Raw genomic sequence first — 5,837 nt, forward strand, 5'->3', positions numbered from 1 at the left:
ACTGAAAGAAATATGTAGTAAAATGGTGCATTTACTAGTAAGTTTATTTTTCTAATTATTTAACTCTTTGATTTACTTTCCATATAACTAAATAATATTTTGATCCCTCTCTATTGTGGATTTCCATATTAGAATAAATTTTAAATGGTGTGAAACTGGTATCTCAAGCTACATATGACTCAGTAAGAAAATGTGTCACCTTCATCATCCAACTGATTACACATCTTTAGCTCTGAATACTCCTTGGAAAGGGAACAGCATAAGAGATAGGCACTTAACCCTCACTGAAAACTTATTACTGACCCTATTTTATGGGTGAGGGCACTCGACAAGGGAGTTACATCAAGTAATTTATTAGTTACGTCAAGCAGCTAAAAAGTCACAGAACTAGAATTTGAATCTTGGTCTTCCTACTTCTAATGTCCAAGGAATTCAAGCACCACGAAAACCCAATCAGAAAAGAAAGAAGGAAAACCACCCAGAAATAATACCCTTTCTCTAAAACTGAGATCCGCTTCAATTCAACTGTTCCACATTTGTCTGTTTATACCAGAGTAACCTAAAAGATGGCATCATACCTTGTTGTCCTTGAAAAAGAACTTCAAGGAATCTACCTAAGGGAAGTCAATAGAGTTGCAGTCGAATGTCCTGTGCACCAAAAATGTGAGAAAACCCAAATGTCTGTATGTAGGCTGGATAAGCTATGGCCCAAATACAAAATCAAATTGTATGTAGTCATTAAAAATTAACATTTCTACAAGCTTCAGTGAAATGAAAGTGAGCAAAATCATGATATAAAACACTGCAGAGTATAAATCTAATTATGTAAACACAGACACACATTACACATTAATTTTAAAAAAGAAAAAAGACAAGAAAATATTCAGAGATTAGTTCAACCTAATGAAAATGCAAAATATTTTCTCTTTTCTTCACAGCTGTCTCTGTTTTCTAAAATATTTTTGATGAGCACTGTTACATCTACTGACTCGATGGACGTGAGTCTGAGTGAACTCCGGGAGATGGTGATGGACAGGGAGGCCTGGCGTGCTGCGATTCATGGGGTTGCAAAGAGTCGGACACGACTGAGCGACTGAACTGAACTGTTACATCTACAATAATAATAGTGTAAACTATTTGTAACAAAATATTTTTCAGGCTTTCCAAATAGGCAAATATTTGATTTCCCAAAGATTTAGTCTGAGGAAAATTATTTCAGAGATGTATGGTCTTATGTTTACAAGCCCAACATTTCAATGCTATTTTATTTCAACAAGAGGCAAACATACCTTGTACACAAACCGTGTATAAATTGATTTATATCAACAGTCTTCCTAATCAGTTTATATATGTGGATAATACCCTTGAAAATTTGATCAAAAACAACAACACAGAATCCCTAAAGTTCTGAGAAAGAACTACCAAGGAAAGCCCTAAGTTTCTCCTTTCTTCAGTCATTTCCCTGAGTTGAATTCTTGTTATAAAAGACAAACCAACCAAGAAACTATTTGTCCTCCAGGCCTGAATGCCGCCCTTCTCTGGGTTCCCCCTCAAATGGCATTCAGCTCAGGGCAATAGATTATAACAACTGCAACCACATACTTATTTTAATTACTTTGCACATTTTCCATTTGCCGTCTTGTCAGAACAGTGTAGAAGCACAGAGAACAATTAGTGCGCTGAAAGAAAAGACGTGCAAGACTGAGTGAAAGCCAGTTTGTTGTCAGGCCAATGCTGTGATGACCCCAACAGTCCCATTCTCTGAAGACCAAGGCCGCCAGGGACACTGACCTGCTCTTTATGCAGAGCTTAAAGAAGGTCTACTGAATCAATACCAAGACCTCCCTCTCACTATCTCCAGGTTCTGGAAGAGCCATACAATGCAAAAGTCATGGGTGAAGAGAACTCTTTCAGGACTAACCTGGCTTGACTCACCTTCCCACCCTCACCTTGCCCAGTGCAGTTCTCATGCAAAACTGGTTCTCAGAAATGCCAGGCAGATTAACCTATATGGCAAGCTCCTGTGGCGGGAGAAAAGCTGTTTCCAGCAGTCTGGGATTTCTTTCTTGTTCTCAGGAATAAAAGATAAATGTGTTTATTTCTAGCTGCAATATGCTGTTGCCAGATCGACTAGCGGTTCAGCTGTAAGAAAAGAAAAGGCTTTGCTCCTTACGTTTTCTCAACTGACACAACTTCTATTTCTGCAGAGCCACAGGCCCGTTGAGGTTTCCTAGTGGCTTTCTCTTATTTGGTTCAGGAACTATGGGGAGTAGGGTTTTTACTTTATTAATAGCTGGGACTCTAAATAAGATCTAAACATGGGTAAACACCAATCCCAAAGTGCTATTTGAAGGACAATAGAACCCTCCCTCCTGAAATCTTCTCTTTTATAACACTTCTAGATTCTAGAAAATCAGCCCACTGTTCACTGCTTTGGGTTCAGTCCCCAGGGGCTCCTAATAAAGAGTCAAGAATATAATCCAGGAGAAATAATATATTGGGGTGAAATATTTTTATGGTTTTGCCCAAATAACCTTTTACATTCCTTCTGAAATAATTTGGAAATCTAAACCCTGGTTACTAGGATTTGTTACTGAAAAGAGATACTACCCCTGCAAAAGAAAGTTGTTTGTGTTCTGAACCAAGTTTATGAGTTTGAGCTTCAGTGAAGTGGTTAATGAATACGTTTAACCAATGCACTTAAGCTAGCTGCACATTTCAAGGAGCACCCAGCAAGATGGAAGGGAGATGTTCTCTTAGTCACGAATAGGAACTTTAAAAAGTATACTACTGATTGGGAAAGACAGGAACCAGGGAGCCACCACTGCTATGTCGCCCTTTACTCTGGCTTCTGTTGAAGCAGAAAGAAAACTCTAATGGGAACTAGATTAGAACTACGAGACGATGACTTCAGTAGCAGGCTATATAAAAATTCAGTGAATGAAATAATTCACTAAGATAGTCATAAGTGTGACAACACGGAAGCTCAACAAAGAAATTTTGGAGCCACACTGGTATTTTAAAAAAAAAAAAAAAAGCCACGAAGGACATCTGCACCAAGAGTAGATTCAAGAAGTGGCTGTAACTTTGAGGCTAAGGTTTTTAGACCAGGGTTATATTAAACAGAGCTATAAACATCAAGCAAAAGTGAAGAAAATAAATTACCAAGAGTTCTATACTGCATGTATGTGTTTAAGTTCTGTGCTACTTGTCCAGTATACTGTTTATTAACAGAGCCAAATCATAGAAGGGTTGAAAAGCCCTTGGATGCCTCCCTCCACTCTTACCTGGCTAAAAGGCATCATGTGACTATCCCACCCAGACTGAGCCCATTGTGAGGCTAATCATCCAATCTGTGGACCTCTTATCAGAAAATGTGAAAGCGTTAGTTGCTCAGTCACGTCCGACTCTATGCCCCCACATTAATCAGTTGATGCTTCTGAAGCAAACAGAAGCCCAAAACCATTTCCATGAGGCAAATATCTGAAAACAGCTTCCCTGGTGCCTCAGACGGTAAAGTGTCTGTCTACAATGTGGGAGACCCAGGTTCGATCCCTGGGTTGGGAAGATCCCCTGGAGAAGGAAATGGCAATCTACTCCAGTACTATTGCCTGGAAAATCTCATGGACAGAGGAGCCTGGTAGGCTACATACAGTCCATGGGGTCGCAAAGAGTCGGACACGACTGAGCGATTTCACTTCACTTCACTCATATACCCCCTGAGCCTGTTTTCCAGTCTAACTATCCAAAGTTCCCCCAATCATTTCACATATACAATGGTTTCTGGTCTTTTCATCCTTTCACTTATTCACTCCTGAGTGAGTCCCACTCTGATTCTTTCAGAGTATTAGCACCAGAATGCTTGTTTCAGGTGTTCCGTCTTCAATGAACTGCAGGAAAAAAACAATCACCTTTCTCTTTCTGAGTATTATTCTCCTAAAAACGCCGGCCAAAGCTGAGGGCAAGCACACTCACACTGCTTCCTGATTCACGCTGCTGGAAGGCCATCTCTCCCTCATTCTGTGCCACGCATCTGGTTTTCTAAACCCCAAGCCTTCAGCTCATCCCTATTAAACCCAGACCTTCCTTCTAGCCTCCCAGGATCTTGTGTGTTCATATTCTGTCATCCTGCAGATCTGCTGGGACTCTAGACTTTCATTGGTGGCATTTAGGCCCTGATACCTCTCACCTAGTGAGGGGACAGGCCTGATAAATGGCTTTCCACTAACCTGTTGCTAACACTGGGCTGGATGCTTTGCCAGGTTCCCAACGTCATGGGGAAAAGAAATGTGCTGTATTCTAAAATTCTGAATGCAGCACCATCACATCCCTCCCACTCTTTTAGGTCATTATTCCAGATACCACTCTGGTCCCCTCACTTGATATCTGCCTACTAAATGAAGAAGGTGCTGGCCACCTACTTCATCACAGAAATACTTCCTGCCCTTACCCACACAGACTGTTTCTTTAGGTTCCTCCACTTGCTGCTACCCTGCTCTGTCTCACACAGTCCTGTGACACTTCCTCATATCTCCGACCCAGACTCCCCCTCCACACACAAATCAGTTTGTATGCTTGCTCCAGGCCACCTGCCCAAGCCCCAGTCTTGCATTTTTGATTCAATCCTACTGCCTAAGTCCAGGCAGAGCCCCAGAAGGAAGAATTTCAGCCTCAAGACTAAAGCCTTCACTCAACTCCCGCCACTGCCTTATCTCACCCCAGTCTCCCCTTTCTCCAGCTCTCTGTTTTGTACAGACATGCAGCTCAGACTCCAGCTAACATCCCTTTGAGAGCTATGCAGAAATGTGTTGGAGCAAAGTTCAAGAGACAGACAGAACCTCAGTATAGGTCATTCCAGATCATCAGCCACATCTGAACAGACCTACCTGATTCAAGGAACTTTAACAAGGAAAGAACTAATAAGAGAAATATTGTACATATGTATAGCACTTATCATCATGGCCTACATATTGTATATTTACATATATGATACATATATTTAACTTACCTTGCTTTTTATATATCTCCCTCCATTAGAATGCAAATTTAATGAAAGCACAATTTTTTGCTTTATTCACTGCTGCTTCTCCAAGTTGTTGAGAAGAGTGCCTAACATACATATTAAGTGAAGTGAAGTCACTCAGTCATGTCCAACTCTTTGCAATCCCATGGACTGTAGCCCATCAGGCTCCTTCCTCCATGGGATTCTCCAGGCAAGAGTATTGGAGTGGGTTGCCATTTCCTTCTCCAGGGGATCTTCCCAACCCAGGGATCGAACCCGGGTCTCCAGCATTCCAGGCAGACGCTTTAACCTCTGAGCCACCAGGGAAGCCGTAACATATATATTAGGTACTCAATAAATATTTGGTGAATAAATGAATGAATACCTGAATGAATATACAGTCCCAATCAGAAATCCTCTGTTTCCTGCATGTTTACAGATGCCCAGTTTTAGTGTCATGCAAGAGAAACCACTTACGGTTTAGTCAAACAAAGGGGGATTTATTGGGATGCTATCATGGAGCTCCCAGAATTGTCAAAGACAAGAGAAACAGACTTGGAAAACAATTGTCACTCAGTTGTCACTATGATGGCCAGAAAATGGGAGTGACCAGAACATTGTGATCATACTGGAAATAAAAAAAACCCAGCTTTCCCAGTGTTCTTCCCTCTACTCCAGAGTCCAAGTCCAGCAAGGAGCTGTGTCAGAGCAGCGGATGGCCCCCAGGACACGGAAGGACGGCATCAGACCACATACCCTCCAAGGAATTTGTTAGGAAGGAGAAACTAATGTGAGGCAACCAAATATAAAACTCTTCAAAGAATCCGGCGATGAG

At 41.4% G+C, this 5,837-nt stretch overlaps 1 non-coding gene across 1 annotated transcript; it reads right to left on the bottom strand.

Annotated features, from left to right (window-relative positions):
• Positions 1 to 5,257: 5,257 nt before the first annotated feature.
• Positions 5,258 to 5,329, bottom strand: TRNAS-GGA (transfer RNA serine (anticodon GGA)). Its single transcript has one exon. It is a non-coding gene; the product is annotated as a tRNA-Ser (tRNA).
• Positions 5,330 to 5,837: the final 508 nt, after the last annotated feature.

Source organism: Ovis aries, chromosome 1 (assembly GCF_016772045.2).
Source record: "Ovis aries strain OAR_USU_Benz2616 breed Rambouillet chromosome 1, ARS-UI_Ramb_v3.0, whole genome shotgun sequence".
NCBI lineage: Eukaryota > Metazoa > Chordata > Mammalia > Artiodactyla > Bovidae > Ovis > Ovis aries.